The sequence below is a fragment of the Nothobranchius furzeri genome, chromosome 15 (genome assembly GCF_043380555.1).
Source record: "Nothobranchius furzeri strain GRZ-AD chromosome 15, NfurGRZ-RIMD1, whole genome shotgun sequence".
NCBI lineage: Eukaryota > Metazoa > Chordata > Actinopteri > Cyprinodontiformes > Nothobranchiidae > Nothobranchius > Nothobranchius furzeri.
The window spans coordinates 46,285,448-46,302,863 of record NC_091755.1 but is presented as its reverse complement, the minus strand read 5'-3'; the positions used below and the strand labels follow the sequence as shown (position 1 = coordinate 46,302,863).

At 46.8% G+C, this 17,416-nt stretch overlaps 1 protein-coding gene across 3 annotated transcripts in view; it reads right to left on the bottom strand.

Moving 5' to 3' along the window:
• sulf2b (sulfatase 2b) overlaps positions 1-15,976 on the bottom strand; it is a 48,867-nt gene extending 32,891 nt beyond the window's left edge. For all 3 annotated transcript variants that reach the window (XM_070544941.1, XM_070544942.1, XM_070544943.1), the window contains exons 1-2: positions 15,767-15,976; positions 3,171-3,215 (exon numbers count right to left, since the gene is read on the bottom strand). The gene's annotated coding sequence lies outside the window, so the exon portion shown is untranslated. The remainder of the gene's footprint in view (positions 1-3,170; positions 3,216-15,766) is intronic.
• Positions 15,977-17,416: the final 1,440 nt, after the last annotated feature.

Here is a 17,416-nt window from a genome sequence, read left to right as displayed (position 1 = left end):
CTGAAAGTGAACTTCTGCTGTAAAAGAATCGTTCAAACACACCTGACCCTAACCCCCACAGAAACAGGAAGTGAGAAACACCCTCGCCGCTTCCAGAAGATCAGAGGTTCAGCGCCATCCTCCACTCCTCCAGGAGCACACGGGCGCCGCACCAATAATAACCTCAGTTATGGGAGCGATCGTCAAAGGAGTCATCGCTCCACAGACAAGAAGATCTGAGCCCGCTGCTGATCATTCCAGAAGGTTGTTACAGGTTGGGTCAAAGGTTAAAGGTCATGGCAAGATGATTAAGACTGAAGCTCGGTCCAAGCCAGGTCATGGAACAGAACCATGATCACAAACTGAGACTCTGAGGTGAGATGTCCAGAGTGCAGAAGCCATGATGGATGCAAGAATGGACCAGAACTCTCCAGGACCACAAGATCGGGTCAGTTACTGCTGCTGCTGGAGGTTCCGGTGGACCCAGGACTTTGTTAGTATGATCCTCCGTGGATGGATGGTGTGTGTGTGTGTGTGAAGTGACTCACACACATCTCCATCTCTAACTAGCTGTAATGTATTGGCATCAGGCGCCTCTTCACCCTGATTACCGTCTTTCAGGCTCAGGCAGGTGTGGGCTGCTCTGCAGACTTCACATCTTTTATTGGTAAAATGTCTCTTTTGTGATCAGAGAAACGACTTGGAGGTGAGTCCAGATCCTGAGCTCCAGCTGTTCCACACAGAGGAGGAGGAAACTGGGATGGGTTCTGCTGCAGAGAGAGACCATGCTGGTGGTCTAGCCATTTTAAAGGATTTGTATTTATTTATTTAACTATTACTAGATTAAAGCAACGGAAATGCTACTAAAACACACAATTATGTGAAGCGGGAAAAATTAGAATTCTGTGCAAAATTACATTTATTTTAGACTGAGAGACCATTTAAAGAGCAAGTCACCCCAAAATCAACATTTCTTCACTGATAAACTAGATAAATGAGCGTCTGATCGTGCTCTAGACACGTGTACTCAATAATTTGGCACTTTAGTGCATCTTAGTTAAAATTTAAATATTCTGCTTAAAACTGTCAGTGTTGCGCCCTCTTCGGGTAAAAACTCTGCATTGCATTTGGATTTAAATATGCCATAGCTGTTGGCTAAGTGGTACAGTGTGATGTCACAATGCTGTGAGCCTGTGTGTGTGTGTGTGTTTGTTTGTTAGCGGCTCCGCCCTCTTGGTCTGCTAGGCAACAGCATTTGATGCATTTTTCAAACAGGAAGTGGGAGTGGAGTAATACTCTGGTAGGGGGTGACTTGCTCTTTAAAGGCTCAGGAACCTTTACAGGTGTTTCTGTTTGCCATTTTACATTTTAGCTGATTGAATGTTTCTGTTTGTGATTCTGCCTGTTAAGTGCCCATTTATTTCAATTATTCAGTATTATAAAAACAATAGGACATTCATTTTATTATGTTCTTAGTAACTTATACTTCAGTACTGTAGTCATTTATAGTAAATTAAGTACGTTTAATTTAGAGGGGAACCCATTTTTCTTGCATTCTTTAAAGAAAAACAATAATGAAGTAGATATTTTTCTTGGTAATTAGTTACTTTTATAATCTTGTAACTCAGTAACTGAGTTACTTTTTTGACAAAGTAATCAGAAACTATAACTAATTACTTTTTTAAAGTAACACTCCCAACACTGGCTATTTGTGATCAGAAATTCTATCAACGCCAGATCAAATTCCCACTCAGTGGACCCAGAACCTTCAGCATCAGCAGTCCGTATCCATATCCATGTGAACAGGAATATGACGACAGCTCTGATGCTTTGTTATGCCTGAGTCATGCTTCTCCGTCAGCTCCAACAGGGAGAGACACGTACGCACGGACAGAGACCGTCTCCTCGGGAGTGTTGCTAAGCAGTTCCCCGCCAGGACAGCAGAGGGCGTAGCGCTGTTCTGTGGTATCCTGTCATGTATCGGCCCACGATAGAGTGTTTATATTGTGTTTTTGTATATAAGAGACTTTTTAACACAGATAAATTTGTCTCTCATCCTCCTCCACCTCTTCATGCACTCGCCACCTCTAAACCCACGTTTCCTGTCATTTCCGTCCACAAATAAAACGCTTGTTGCGCATCTTTTCACTCCTCCAGTCACGGGGGATTAAACGTTCATGTTTTTAGAGTTTTTTCGCGAGGTATTCTTCAAGCGTCTCCGTGTGTGCCTCTAGTTGTCTTCGGCTCTCTTTATGGTTTTGAGGGCACAATGGCGGCGGTGTAGACGACAGCGGCGTCCTGACCAATCACAAGCTTGCGTTCTCCGTCTCGACGGACGGATGTTTAGAAAAGAGAGCTCGACTCCGTCCGTCCTTACGGAGCTCTCCAGCAGGCCCGCAAGGACGGATAATGGCGTTGCGTGTCTCCGCGCTGACGCGGACGCATGACTCGGGCTTTAGGAGGAGGAGGAGAAACAGGCTCCAGCCAGGGCTGAGCCTGACCCATCGAGGCGCCTCAGAAACCAGATCCAGAGTCTTGCTGCTGCTTACTACAGCTTAAATTCACTGCAGCAAGGCTGGACCCGTAAACACACACACACTGGCAGCAGACACACGAACCGTATTAAGTCACTGGATGACGGAACGAATGCAGGCTGGGTTGGAAGCAGGTGATGCTGATCCCTGATCAGGTGTGTCACAGGGACAGGCGTGCTTTGACACCAGCAGGTGGAGCGATCTGAACCTGAGGAGCAGGAACACGCAGCAGAACTCTCACCTCCACCCGTTTGGACTTTTCTCACCTAAATAAACAACCGCATGAGCGGCTGCCGTTTCCAGCCCTGAACCAAGCTCCATCATCCAGCTCTCAGGAGAAAGATCCTGTTTGAAAGGTTTTTATTCAGTAATGAAGTAAATGATCTGATCTGGAGTGACGCCGCGGCACGCGGGCACACAGAAGAGCAGGGACCTGATGGCGCTGTCATTTAATAATTTAGTGAACGGCTGAACTTCATGTGTGTCTGAGTGGCGTCACAGTGGAGGAGAACAGATTCTGCTAAACAGAACAAACTTGTTATGTTCCTGAGGTCCGCACGGCCAGCTAACACCCACATCGCAGAACATCACGAGTCAGACAGAGGTTCTGCTTTGTGCTCCTCACACTCCAGCAGAACCTCACAGCTTCAGCTTTACCTTGTTCTGGTCAAGATGCTTCACAGAGGTCTTCTCAGCAACGACCTGAAACAGAAACACAACAAATGTTTATCATCATAAACTCAACGGGTCACGGACCTGCGGGACTTCAGGGTTCACCTCAGAGATCCTGTTCTAAACAAAACCAGTCCTGGTCCAGATCCTGATCCGTAATGGACCTCTAACGGAGGTCATAGACCTGCAGCAGCAGAGCCAGGACTGGATTTCTGTCTGAATTTATTTATTTCAGACGTAAAATACAAACAGAAGGAAGTTCTGAGGTGGTCCACTCCAGCATCACGTGACCCGCTTCTTTATTTATCACCACAGAGGACGAGATCGGTGACTTCCAAACGCTCCGTGTCCTTCAGGACCACTTTCAGCTTCCAGAAGACGGTCCTTGTGGAGTCCAGAGAGGAAACGGGTTTAAATATAGTTGCTTAATGTCCGTCAGGTCTGGTTTACACGTTTTAAACGAGTTTGGGTCAGAACCAGGTTTAAGAGTTTTAAATCCCTGCCCAGAACCAGAGTCTGCAGGATTTATGCTCCTCCTCTCTGGTTCAGAGTCTCTCAGCAGCAGCAGGACCCTGGAGGGAAGATTTAGTTTGTCCTCCACAGAAGAGGGGACGTTTGTCTCCTTTATTTATTCATCCTTCACATTACAAACAGCTAAAGGCTGTTTGGGAGCAGCGGTCATCAGTTAGACTCCTCCCCCTCTCACCTGGCCTCCACCTGCTCACCTCTGTGTCTGTGTGTGTCCCTCTGGTTTAAGTTCTGGTCCTTAAACACCAGGGTTGCTTGGATCCAGAACCTGAACTTGGTTCTGACAAATATCTCAGACATTCTGACGTGTTTCTAAATAACTCCTATTGTTGTAAATGGCTTCCTGAACAGCCTCTGTTCAGTGAAATAGTTTACATCCTCCGCGATTGACGCGCTAACGGCTAGTCTGAGGGCTGGTAGGACCAAAGTGTCGCTGAACTGTCGACAAAGTTGACTGTTACTACTATGTGAAGCGCCTTGAGATGACTTGTCGTAATTTGATGCTATATAAATAAACTTGAATTGAAAAAGTTAACGTGAGGTCACCAATGGGGGTTTCAGCACAAATGTCAACTTCCTGCTGCACTCGACCGCTGGAAGACCTGGTAGACCCAGATTAGGATCAGAACTTTGGATGAGAGGTGAAACATATTCAGTCATCTCTGAGGTGAGTCAGTTTGGTTTCATCGGTAGATAAATCAGAGCATCGTCTGCACATGTAAAACTTAACTCGTTCACTGCCAATGACGACTACCGTGTGGGCGTCGGACGAGCCCCCACACAGTGAGAACAAACACCTCAGCTCTGAAGCAGATCTTCATCCGCATATGTCACACGTCACGTGATCAGGAAGCAGAACATCCATGTGTTAGGAGATGGTTTTGGGCCGCTGCTGTAAAAAAAGTGAGGCGCGAACCGGAAAAGCTTCTGCCGATCACAATTCAACAACGGATTATGAAAGAACGGATAATGCTCGAAACGCGCGGATTCTTCCTGATGTAAGAGGTGAGTCTCCGCTTTGTTTTCGTTGTTTTGGCGTCAACATCATCCTAGCGCGCAACGTTCTGTCACTCTTAAAAAAACAGTAAAAACAACAAGAAACGCTGGCAGCGAATGAGTTAACTGCGCCTGGTATGGACCCCGGCGGGACGCCACAGTTAACGGCTTTCATGTCCCTCTTGTGAGCCGTTTTAAGCCTTTGTCCAGTTTTTTAAACTTTAAAAAAGACTTTGTGACAACGAGCCAGTTTCATAAATTTAATTAACTTTGTCCGGAAAAATTAAGCTTTACTCAATTAAAATATCTTTAAAAGTATTAAATACGTCTGGAATTACAGAACAGCACTTAACCCTGGAGTGGATCCTCATTCTGGATGATTTCATGCTTAAAAGCTGCTTTCAGTAAGAGCAAAAGGATTTAAACAACCTTCTGACTGTTCTCCGTGTTCGGGCCAACAGTCAGGATCACATCAGCTGCTCTGCTGGAGTAAAAATAGAGAACGTTGTGTTGATTTATCCGTTGTCATGGCGACTCACAGCTACACCGTTCCTCCACCGGGCCGGAGTTCTCTTCGTGTTTCCTCTGGAACAGAAACGCCGGCAGAGCGGCTGAATTTAATCACAAACTGGCTTCAGGTTGACCCCGACCCGGCGGAGGGACACTAGTTCACCTCGCTGGTCTGGTTCTGACCCGCTGATTCCACACTCGCACCTTCTCTCACTGCTGTTCTGTAACGAATAACATCCCCAACGAGCCCGGCGTAGCTGCACCACCCCACCCCCGTCCTGGGAAGTCATCTCCCATTAATTCATTAGAAGATGAAAACAGAGCAGGTCGGACACAAAGACCGAACGGGAGCCGCTTCCTCTTCTCCTCCCTGCAGGCGGTGCATCCATCCAACCTACGCGCAGACAGAAATAGACGAATGGAGGTTCTGCTGGGAGGTGACCTCTGGACTCACATGTAGACTGTATACACACATATATTCATCCCAATGCAGCGCTCCGACCCTCCTATAGGCGCTGCAGAGGAACTCCCGCGGTTCCCTGTGACTCACTGCTGATCGATGACTCCACGCTCTGTTTTCTGTTTCTCTCCAGCTTTTATAAGAGACCAGAACCTCGATGGAGACCCGCTGGGTCTGTGCTGAGCCAGAAATGGTCCCATTTAGAGAAGCAGACTTGCAAAAGATGTTTCTGATTCTGGATGAATCAAAAAGGACCAAAACTTCAAACTAAAGGCTCCTCATTCCCAGAAAGGTTACACCGGAAGAACAACTCGATAGGTGAAAACTCGGAGCTTTTTATTGCTGCAGACGTTAAAACATCAGCGGAGAAACGCGAGACGACTTTGGGAAGAGCTAGAAACCAAACAGAGACGGCACAGCTGTTACCCCAGGCTTGATGCAGAGCGGGGTGGGGGATGGAGCTCCTGGTCCTCTACCTGCTGCTCAGGTGACCAAATGCCAGCGATAGTCAATACCAACAATGAAATAGTAATTTAGCTGTTTTCCGATTTGTCTGTCAAGTTCAGGTCCGTTCAGGAACATTCGGCTCGTCTCTGAGGCAAACGGTTCGGGTTCGGGAAAAAACACAAAGTTATTTCATGTCTGAATAAACCTTTTATTTTGAAATGTTCCTCTCGTGACAAAGACCAATGACGGAAACAGCTGTGATGATGACATTTGTCCCACAGAACCCGCCAGGTTCAGAGAACCAGAGCAGTGACCCGGTCAGCTGAGGGTCCAGCGGGCCTGGTACCTGTGCGGACGTTGGTTTCTGAGGAGCGGTTGTATTTATGGAGAAACTCGTCAGAGTTCTGCTGGTTGTGTATTTTCTTTGTTTGGGTTCGGTCTGCACCGTTAATCAGGAATGTGGAGCAGCAGCTAGCGGGTCACAACGGGATCTCACTCTCCGGTCCCGAGTCCAGATCTGGATTTAACATCTGCCTCTCAGAAGCTCACCTGATACCAGCGCCACTCATCGCGCCGCATCGCCTCGTTTCACCACAAAACGACAAACTCACACCAGCATGTGATTTTAGATGGTTCTGATCCAGAGTTGCACATCTGGACAGGTTCGATGGCTCGAGGAGTCTGAACTGATTGCTTCAGTCCTGCAGAGACACCCAGACAGTTCTTCTGGGTTCTTCTGGGTCCGGGACCTTGTTAGGAACCAGATTCATGAACGTTTTATTAATTATTAAAGTTCTTCACATAAAGATTAAGGTTTTGGTTTCCTGATTCAGGAGCAAGAGGAGCCAGAAGAGCAGAACCTCGGGTTGGCCCGGGTTGGTGAACTCGGAGGGATGTAAACACGCAGAATGACAACCGCAGGGAATTCCCTCGAGAGCAGATCTTCCCTGCAGCACAAGATCCGGTTTCACTTCAAACAGAACCTCAGACCGACCCGATCCCAAACGCCGGCGCTGAGCCAAGCCCATCAGAGCCAAATAATAGAACCGAATCCAGAACCCGGAGTTTGGACTCTGGATGCAGGTTCAGAACAAACCATGTGGGCAAAATCCAGGACAGCCTGGGAGAACTCCCAACAGGAAGACTTCAGCTTAGCATTTTCATGTTTCCTTACATGTGTGACGTGATACGGCGGGAAAACCCTGAAGCTTCAGGAGGACCTAACCCTAACAGCGGCCCAGCCGACCCGCGTGACCCGGCTCTGCTTCCAATAAAACCAGAACACAGAACCCGGTGCCCGATTCTCCTCACGTCCACCTCAAATCCCCGGAACGAGGAGCGGCGAGGAGATGATGAAGGAACATTTACCATCTGTAATCAAAAGAACTGGACTCTCGCCTCCTCCCTTCTCTTCAATTTCCTCCCTCCTGTTGCAGAGCATGAGCGGCATACTGATGGTGGGATTACACACACACACACACACACACACACACACACACACTGGAGTAATGACTTTCTGCCTCTGCGCTCCATTCGCTCCGAGCAGCTGATTCCCACCGGGTTTCTGTGAAAGAACCTGAAAGAGCAAAGAGACACGAGGGAGGCGATACAACATCTCCAATTAGCGGGGCTGGTGGTCTTTTCAGGATGGGGGCAGCGTGCTGGCTGGAACAGAACTCCACAGAATGGATCCAGGTCTGCAGACCAGCTCTGGGTCCAGAACCTTCAGGTCCATCTGAATCCACCTTTAAATCTGATTACTGCGTCAGAAGTTTCTAAATAATAGAAATGACGAGATGTTTTTTTTACAGGAACCAAAAGAGCAGAAACGCTGCAGCCAGGAGATGAAGAAGAACAGAACCGGTTCTACAGCGATGCCTCCAAACACGAGGGAGGCCAAGGAGATGAAGGAGGAGGAGGTCAGACTTTTGTTTATGTATAAAATCCTCCAGCTCTGATTTCAGCCTCCTCTTCCTCGCCTCCATGTCTGTGACCCTGGATGTTGCATCCCTCCCTCTCGAGGGTTTAAGTTCTGGATCATAAAGCTAAAGCCGTCAGGATTAAAATCTCAGATGTACCACGTAAAAACTCCCAGTAAATCAGATCCTTTAGGACATTCCAGAACAACAAAAACTTTTGTACTTTATCAGTTTTAAAGGGTCGTAAATCGATGCGTTGTTTCTCTGCTAGTTGTGGACTTTCCACCGCCAGAGAACATCCCGATGTTTCCGTGTAAATATCCAGCTCGGCTTTTGATGTTCACCAACAGCTCATCCCGATGCTGACGGGCTGCCTGATGATTAAAACGCTGAAGCAGAAACATAAATAAATTTGAATGATGATGATTGTTTGTTTGAGTGGGAGCAGAAATGAGTCATCAGTTGTTTTTGAATAAAACTTCATGTTCTCTTTGAAAAGCTCCACCTCGCTAATCTGAAGAACCAGAATCATTCATGATGAACTTTTACGTCTTGCTATTAATGATCTTTATTCATTTATGATGCATTTATCTGGTGTCACATTTTAAAGTTCATTAACTGACTTTTAAATGAGTTTTCCTGCTTTTCCGTGCTGTCGTAAAGAGCCCAGCCTGCTGTAGCTAGCGCTAACAAAAGCTAATGGTAGCATGAGGCGACCGATACTAAAAAAGCCACGATTTGTGTTGGGCAAGAAACGTGATTACGCACAAGTTCAGTAACAACAAAGCCAGGTCACTATCAGTTGGTGATTTTAAAGTTTAAGTCCCATTAATCATCACACACTGGTGAATTTACATCTCCGCATTAGCCCATCCCCGTGGGGAGCAGTGAGCTGCAGCTGTGGTTTCGCTCAGGAACGATTCAGTGGCTTAACCCCCCAGTCCAACCCCTTAAAGCTGAGTGTCATGGTTGGTTTATGCTTGACACGTACGCAAAGTCTGCACGGCTCCACGCAGCGAAGCTGCGTCATTTTAACAACCACGCCCCTCCACCGCACCTCCGCACGGCCCAAAATTTCCGCACCGCGCACCTAGGAAATTTTCTAAGCTCGCGGATTGTCGTACGTGGAAAAACATGGCGGACCGGCAAGAACTAGTACGGCAGAGGTTCGTAAATACAGACATTTGTATGATTCAGCTCTCAGAGATCACCGTGATCAACATGTTGTTAATAATTCTTGGAGAGAAATAGCTCGCACTGTCGGAAAAGACGAGGACGCTGTTAAAAATGCTGGAATGCCATGTTGTAAACAGTCATTTCTACTTCTACTATGGTGTAGTGTTGGATGCAGCTCCATGGAGCTCCATGCTGCCCCCTACAGTTTGGGAGAATATTGGCTCACCACAGAGACAAGCCGCATGAACCATAAACGCTGCGAGTTGTGAAGCGCGCTCCATCCGCGAGCCGCATCACCAAGCGGAAAGTGAATGCGTCAAGCGTAAACAAAGCTTCAAGCAGGGAGGCGTTGGATCCCAATTTTAAAGTCTTTGGTATGACCCGACCGGGATTTGAACCCCGACCTCCCAGTCCCAGGGTGGACACAGGTTCAAAACCACAGTTTTTGTAGCCTCCTTTAGCTCCCTCAAACTAGTGTTGGCCACGAAGATGTTCACTCTGGTTTTAGCTCTTTGCTTCACCTCTTGAGACGTTACTCCCTTACTTTTACTGGCAGACTCTGCCATGATGCCAACAGAAAAGGAAACTTCTTTTTTTGTGCTTTTTACTGACGAACTGAAAAGCTAACTGCTAGCACAACGGCTAACAGCCATAAAGAAGGGTAAAGAGCTTCTGCTATAGGGCACCTACCCGCTCCACAAAACTGTTTAGGGTGTTTTTTTTTGTCAGCAGAGCGGTGTCAAATAAGAAACTGGTCAAATTTCTAACTAGGGATGCAACGACACCACTTTTTTCCAAACCGATACGATACCGATACTTGGATCTGAGTACTTGCCGATACCGATTACCGATACAGATACTTCTACCACACAAAAAAATGCTATGAATTGGAATACAGGTTTTATTTTCTTCTGTTTTCAATAGGAAAAGACTGTGAGGTAGATAAAAAGTAATATAAGTGATCACAAAACTAAAACATTAGGTGAACAGAAATGACACGTTACAGTGAAGTCACTTACAAGCAACTGCATTGGTATCATTTACTGGTATCTGTTAACTTTTACCGATACTGGTATCAGTATCGGCACCGATACCAATACCAGTATCGTATCGGCGCATCCCTATTTCTAACCCAACAATCAATGGCATCAATTTTAAAGCTCTAACTTAAAGCTTTAAAAACAATTTTGTGTTACTCTAAGACTGGGGCCAAGAGTTGACAATACGCGCGTGACGTCATGACGCTTTATTTGGAAAGTCGTGATCTTACGCACGGTGAAGCGAGGCACTGAGACGTCTACAACCACACTCCTCTGAGAGATGGAGCCGCCTGCTTGAGTATGACATCACTAGACTAAAGCAGTAAACACTCTTTAGTGTTGCTTTAATAAGGAGGAAAAGCAACAAAATCATGTTTGACTTATACATGGGGCTGCATGGAGGCCGTGCTACACACACACACACACACACACACACACACACTGACCTGTGCATCTCTCAGACTAAGAAGGAAAGTTTAATTAGCGTTCCTCTTATCTGTTTAGACGTAACAAGTTCACATCAACACAAAAACACTCTCAACAAGACCAGCAGCAGCCGAACTAAAACCGTGTTTTGTTTTGCGGTCAGATTATGAGATAACACAACTTCTAATCTGCTAAACCAGCGGAGAGATGAGATACTCAGAAGAACCTGATCTTATTTTTGCACCAGTGAAGACTGAAAAAGACGTGTACCGGAAGGATGCACGTATACGAACATCCCACCCTCGTTTCCTCCCACGTTTCTAATACACACCAAACATTATGGAATATCATCACATATCCTGCCGCTGCTTCTCCAGATGTTTGCTTTAAAATCCTGACATTTCCCAGTAAAACAACGGAAGTCAGCTGTCATTTTTCCTCCTCACCACTGAAGCATCAGAACTGAAATCTGCTCCATAAAGAATTTAGCTTCATTAAAAACTAAAACCTCTCTCCCTCCGTCCTGCCTCCGTTCCCTCTGAAGGTCGGCCATGAAGCAGCGATTACCAGTTTCATCCATTCTGCTTCAGAGAAACGGAGGAAGGAGAGCGCTTTATTATGAAAGGGCGTGATGAGCGGGAGCACCAATCAGAGCAGCTTAAGGAGAAGCTACACGTTAGTGTGGCCGACCTTCTGTCGCTGAAACCACGTGAAAAGGACAATTAAGGTTCAGGAGATTCATGAGGAGATTTATGGGACGCTGATGGAAAGTCAAAGAAAACAACCTTGGTAATAAAACAGGAAAGAATGTTTTCTACCGAGAGAACAAACTCGTTAGCGCCCCCCAGAGTCCACCACTCTCATTACAGTTGAACTAATAAAAAGTTCTGCACAAACTTCAGAGCGAGATGCTTCCTCACCAAACGGAGTCACCAGGAATCACCAGGACAAAGCGTGTGGGACTCCATCATCTCCTCATGGTCCAGAGGGTTTAGGTTTGATGATAAAAGATGATAAAAGATGGTCGATGCACCGCCCCCCCCCCCCTCTGAAGGACACAGCTCTGATCTGATCTGAGTAATCAGATGTATCTGATTACTGCTGCTTTACAGACGTGAACATATGCAATGGCATCAGATCAGCAGATCGGTGCTGATGCAGCTTGGGGATTCATTCTGGACACATCTGTCATTCCCGGTGTCCTACAGATAAAATCCAATCAAACCTATAGAAGTAGTGTTAGAAAAATGGATCAGCCGTAGGACAGGCTGCATACGTCCCACTCTTCCTCTGCTGCCGTTACCGAATTAGGTACTTTTTAAGGTACCGACCGAATTCCGTAGTACCGACTGAGCACCGATTCACACCATTTGAAACGGTGCCTCGTTTCGGTACCCGTCCTTCATAACGAGAACTTGCCAAGACAGCTGCGCATGCGCAAGAGCGTTATGTCGTCGGTCGCTGCGAGCCAGTTGTAAACAGAGCAGCATGGTAGAAAGAACGCACGCTAAAGCTTGGGTCCACTTCACTAAATGTGATGGGTAACTGGGTGATGATGAAACCAGCGACAACGATCTTAATCTGCTCCGGTAGGTAAATAAAATGTTTAAGATAACGTTAGCTTGATATGTTAGCTTCCTCTCCGCTAATGGTGCGTTCGCTTTCTCCTCGGAACTCCGAATTTCCGACTAGAAGAACATGAACGTGCTCTAAAGTTTGGCTTCACTTTACTAAATGATTGGGTGAAGATGAAACCAGCGACAACGATCTAAGTGTGAGGCATCAACGTTTTAATCTGCTCCAGCAGCTAAATAAACTGTTTAAGATAACGTTAGCTTGATATGTTAGCTTCCATTGCTGCCATTGTTATCAGCTAATGGTGCGTTCGCTTTCTCCTCGGAAATTCTATCTTCCCAGTAGGAAAAAATCAAAGAAAAAGGAAGGTAAAAGGAATGAAGATACACAGTAAATTTAGTTCACAGTAAAGATGTTTGCTTCAGTTTAATTATCAGCTTATAAAACTACAAGGACGATGTTAAAATACAAACAGTTGTATGTTATTTATCGTGATATTTATCAAATATGGTTATATATTGAGAAAAATATATATTTAATTATAAAAGAGAATTAAAATAATAAACACTCAAAAGTATCTAAAATTGGTACCGTTAAGTACCGGTATCGATTCCTAGGTACTGGCGATTAGTACCGGATCGATTCAAATGTCAAAGGTACCCATCCCTAGCTACCGTTCCTCCCTTTCCCTTCAGTGTTAGTCGGGCTTGGGGCAAGTGTTGCATGTGGTGATGGCCGGGTTTTAAATCCTCTGTATGGTATTGGAGCAGAAACGCAGACCCAAACACTGTTGTTCTGAAGGTTCTGATACTTTTCCGTCAAAGCCAGCAAGAACATCTGCAGCTCTTCTGGTAGATGCAACTCGAAGGTACAGGTGAACTTCACTTCATACTTGTAACTAAAACTTGGCAGGTGAAGAGAATCCCTAATGTTCGACACATAAAGGATTAAAAACACTCCGAGGTCAAAGAAGCAACAGAAGCGCTGGTAATAAAACCCCACACACACCTCTGAGATGTGTGTGGGCTGCAGCCTGATCACACGTTCATCACTTCCTGTCTAAAAAACCAACAGACAACATCCTATTTACTGGTTTTATCATAATCTGATGGTGGGAGATGAAGAAGGGCAAACACTTCAGGTGTGTGAGCGCGTGTGTGTGTGAGCGCGTGCGCCTGTTTAAGGGCATAGAAATCAGTTGGGGAAGGTGGTACAACACGGCAGGATTTGTGCTCTTATTTCCTGATATTTGGACATCTCTCCTCTGATTGGCTAACAACAACACGACTACCACTGACTCTGATCTACAACGCTGATGTTTTGTCTCCACAAAAAACACAAGCCTGGAGGAGTTCTGCTGTGTGGTGGAGGTGCTGGTGCTAATGGTTAGCTTCTACTAGCAGAGACATTCTGCTGGTTTTTAGATGCTGGCGCTCATTTTAAATTGAAACAGAATCATCAGTTCAGTTCTGATCCAAACCCATAACGCCACAGAACCCTGAGAAACACAACCCGGCATAAATAAAACAGTTGTGCCTCTAATCAAAGGTCAGACCTCTCAACTGTTCTTCCGTCAGTCCAAATTACCTTCTAACCTTTAACCTTTCACCTGCCATACCCCCCCCCCCCCCCCGGACTTGTCAGGAACTTTTCCTCTTCCTGTGACTCGCGCTACTCAGAAATGAAGAGCGTCACAACGACCAAAGACAGAGATGAAAAAAGTACACAGAAGAGTCTGTGTGAGACATTGGGGCTGTTGGGAGTTCAAAGGTCCTGCGGCTGCGTTGCCATGGTAACGACCTCTAGACCACCAGTTATGTCATCATTTTGCTCAGCTGAGCCTGAATCAAACTTGAGGTTTTTCGCTCAGAAGTTTTAAACGTGAGTCGCCGTGTGTGTGTGTGTGTGTGTGTGTGTGTGTGTGTTGCTGTTAGAGGTCTGCTCTGCGTTCTCTCCATCTACAGCCACTGAGCTCCGTTAGTCATGACTGTAAGAAAAGCGCAGATTCTGGGTTTGAGGGCCGATTTCTGATTCCTGCAGCTCTAACCTAATGATATTTATTTATTAATAATAGCGATATAAGTAAATATTCCTGTGCATATTTGACTCTGAGGTCAGAGGGCAACATGAAGTCAGAAAAATTACACCTTGAGCATTTTGAGCCTCAGTCACATGGCGATGCTGAATATCTAGACTCTCTAGAACATCCAGAGGCGTCCTGTGAACCTTCCTATTGGAAACCTGGAGCCGTTTTAAAAGGGAACTAGGCAGTTTTGGGTTGTTTTGAGCACCGAAAGCAAAAATATTGCATCGCTGCGCGTTCTTCTTTTTTAACACCTTAATCTTACAGCTGAAACGTCAGCCAGCCTTCATTAGTGTCTACAGGAGCGATTCATCCCTACATAAAACCAATCAGATATGTTCCTGATCTAAAACATGCAGGAAACGTGCTGGAACCAGACTGCAGCACCAGGTATGTCAGCTCATTTATTTCTCAGTCCCAACAGAGCGGCTGCCAGTCTGAAGTTGCAAGTGGAATATTCTGGCCACAGGGGACGATAGGTGCGGGGTGGCCTTTCATAAAATCTGTAAAGGGGCGTTTTACCACATACTGGCTGGAGAAAATTATTTAAAATATGAAAAAGTTGCCAAGTACCCCTTAATAATGAGATCACTGTGTTTAACTCGTTCACTGCCAGTTTTTCTCGCCGTTTTTACAGTTTTTTTTAAGCGACAGAACGTTGCGCGCTAGGACGACGTCGACGCCAAAACAACCAAAACAAAGCAGAGACTCTCCTCTTACATCAGGAAGAATCAGCGCGTTTCGAGCGTTATCCGTTCTTTCATGATCCGTTGTTGAATTGTGATCGGCAGAAGCTTTTCCGGTTCGCTCCTCACTTTTTTTACAGCAGCGACCCAAAATGATCTCCTAACACGTGGATGTTCTGCTTCCTGATCACGTGACGTGTGACGTACGCGGATGAAGATTAGCTGAGATGTTTGTTCTCACGGTGCGGGGGCTCGTCCGACGCCCACACCGTAAAAACATGCAAATGACGTCTTTAGCCGTCATTGGCAGTGAATGAGTTGATTAGTAAATTTAGCTTGTAGCAAGATTAGCTGACGGATGTAAACTCTTTCTCTGAACTGAGGCTTTTCATGAAGCTAGCTATGCATAAGTCAGCATTTATTTACAGTTAGTGTGGAAAAGTTGTCCGACTGTTCCCCTCACGGAGGGAGAAGAGAACATGAAATAAAACAAAGTGATGTGGGTGGGACCGCCTCTCGCCTCCTTTCCCACCTCCTCCTCCCTCCCGACAGCTCACGTGCTCAGCAGGAAGGAGGCAATAAACACAAACACCGAAACATGACAGCTGAAAGTACAACATGGCCTGGAAACAGCAGCGAGGCAGCAAAGTGGAGCATGCACACACACGCACGCACACACACACACACACACACACACACACACACGGGGAAGTAGAGCAGAACAGAGGAACTCACCTCCTGCTGCTGCTCCTTCAGCTCCTCCTGCCTGTCAGCAGGTGCTCTCCTCCCAGACAGGAGGAGGAGGAAGACTCAGATCCATTCAACTGTTGCTCCCATTTCCTCCTAACTTGTTTCCTGTCTGTGAGGAAGTAAAAGTCCTGATGTTTCTACAGATCTGACTCACGGCACTCCCTCTTCCTCCCTCCTCTTCCTCTCAGTCCAGCGACGCCCCAGAGATCAGCGGTGCAGCAACCGCTGCTGCTGCTGAGGCCATCTGTTGCAACACGTCTGCTGCCTCTCCACTTTCACTCTCCTCCTCCTCCACCTCCTCAGGAGGAGCAGGAGGCAGGGCATGTCCAGAGCAGCAGCCAATCAGGAGACTACTGACTCCGTCTGAATGCCTGGAGGGGGAGGGGCTAAAAAGAGTGGACAAAAAGAAACAAATACAAAAAAAATCTGCCAAGGGGAAAACAGAATCAGAGGACAGAGGGACACAGCTCAGAGTTTTGTCATGACGATGCAGATGGAAAATACCGAGCTAGGTCCTGAAACTCTGACAGCAGAACAAAGACACAATTTGAAAAACTCTGTGGTTCTGTTCCAGACCACCTTAAGCTTGTTGGAACATCTGAGGGGAAATAGTTGTTGTATCGGAGGGCGGTGTCATAAAAACAACAAGGAAAGACTGTTAATCACTTTAAATTCAACAAAGTATTAAAATCAATCCTAAATCTGACAGAAATCCAGAGAAGAGTCACGAGTTTTAGTTTCACCTTGAAGTAAGCCAGGCGGACCGTTTAGAGATGACTGATCTAATCCAACACCCAGAATCCAACCACAGGTAACAGATGCATGAAGGAGCTTTATCAGAAGAGTCATAGCCTGGCAAGCTACAACAGATGTATTATTTAGTCTGGCAACACTCCGGTGATGGTTCTCGGTCGGGGGGGAATCTTCTGTGCTACTGGACTACACAGCCTGACATACTCACCGCATCTGATGTCTGTAAACAAGGCAGACCGCTGTTTTAAATGAGCTGTCACCATCTTGTTCCACTCTTTTCCATCCTGATTGGCCCACAAAGCAGACAGAACGCTGTGATTATCCCACCGTTGTGGACCAATCTGTCAGGCGTGCCGGTGAGTGAAATGGAGGTGAGGATCCACACGCGGGTGAGGAAGGAGGCAGGCAGGCAGACAGGAACATTTAAAGGGTTTTAATGAGACACGCAGGACAACGAAACAATGAACCAACCAGACAAAATGGACTAACAGGGTTTAAATACAGGAGGAGCTGGGACCTTGGGTGATTGGGAGACGAGAGGCAGGTGGGAGCAATTAACATGAACACAGGACTGAACCGAATGGGGAGACAGGACAGGGTGTGACAGTGACACCCCCCCCTCCCCCCCCCCCCCCCTCAGAGGGTGGATTCCAGACGCCCCCAGGAACATAGAGCAGGGTGGGAGGAGGGGGACCCGGTGGGAGGGCCGAGGGACCGACGGAGAGGAGGCAGGGACCAGTAGAGTCCGGGGGCCTGCGCTGGGGCAGAGGAGGCGACGACAGGCTCTTGGGGGCCTGCGTCTGTGGCAGAGGAGGCGACGACGGGCTCTTGGGGGCCTACGTCTGTGGCAGAGGAGGAGGCGACTGCGGGCTCTTGCAGGCC